Raw genomic sequence first — 1,502 nt, 5'->3', positions numbered from 1 at the left:
CGTGTAACGCCCCGCATGAGGTACGTTGTTATTGTTTCCTCTTTCGCTCTTAGTTGAGTTGGTTTTTTTGTAATATTGTTTGGTTGAGTGTGGTGTTGAATGTTTGCCCTGAAATTGGTTGAAAATAGAAGAAGTTTAGTGTACCAAGTNCTCCTCCAACTTGTCTCTGAACGGGTTTCGCTACCGACCCAAGAGTAGGATCGAGCCAATGTAGTCCACACGAAGATAACCCGAAGGAACTAAAGAGGGATTTGCTAGATCCTCTTTAGCCTTAAGAACCAAGAAGGAATCAAATAATATTTTGATTCAAGAAAAAAGGCAAATTGGCGTGGGAAGAAGAGAAAGAGGGCTGGAATTTTAATCTTAATGATTGAATGAATTCATATTTTAAATTCACAAAGTGTTGCACTTATATAGTGCACACTTTGCCCTATTCCATCATGGAATGGGCTTGGGCACCAACCCAAACACCCCTTGTATCCAAACAGCCCCGTTTAGATATTTTAATTTTAATTATCATTATCTCAATTAAATTCAACTAATATATATATAATATATTAACATTTAACAATAATGATAATTTATTTAAATATATGCGAACACATATTTAAACGTAATCTCACTTACTTAATTTTAATATCAAATTAAATAAAGGCTACGACCTCAGCAGATTTAATTGCACAGTGAGATTACCAAAATACCCTTCTGCCTAAAAAGATGAAAATGCCCTTCTTATAAACTGGTTCTTAAATTATCTTCTATGTGTGTGACCCGTAGGATCCTTATCATACTGGTAGTGTGTAGTATCGCGATTAACGCCAATTAATCATCTCACTACACACAGATCAAGATTGGCCCCTAGCAAGGCATCATGGCCACCTGATAGATTCGGATTCAGCGAAGCAGCTACTTGTCAACGATATGGTTACCGTACAATCCAATCCTTTCATCATCCATTATCTTAATGAGACCGAGGCATAGAAATAGTGTCAACCTCAATTACTCTCGATATGTATATGTTCAGTTACTAGACCAATGACCGGAATTATAAATTGGATAGAGCAACAACTCAATGCCACTATGGCCATAGTTTTAGTGTCATTGCCATTCACTGAATTACGCCATGAGATAACTTCCCCCTGTACTCGGGAGTGATGAATCCTCTATCAATCCACCATAGTCTTGATACACTCCTTGATGTAGCCAATCACTACCGTATTGATAGCTCTGAATAGAACTGCATTGGGCTACTGTCAAACTACACCAATTGGTGTACAAGGCGCTCTGGTGATCTCAAGTCTAAGGATCACATGCACCACCATTTTTTAGAGGATTTGTTCCATAGACACTAGGGTTACCATCCATATGGAGTCCTTTGGTGGGTCAGTCTAGTGAACTTGCCTACAGAAAGCACCCATGTGTTACACCAGGTTGTCACCCAACAACCTTAACAAGTGAGATTAGTCACTGCCTTTCGACAGGGTCGTTCAACACTATGATAG

Source organism: Pistacia vera, unplaced genomic scaffold, assembly GCF_008641045.1.
Source record: "Pistacia vera cultivar Batoury unplaced genomic scaffold, PisVer_v2 Contig509, whole genome shotgun sequence".
In the NCBI taxonomy this organism is placed as follows: domain Eukaryota; kingdom Viridiplantae; phylum Streptophyta; class Magnoliopsida; order Sapindales; family Anacardiaceae; genus Pistacia; species Pistacia vera.
The sequence above is the reverse complement of the archived record's forward strand: the minus strand, read 5'-3'. Positions refer to the sequence as shown.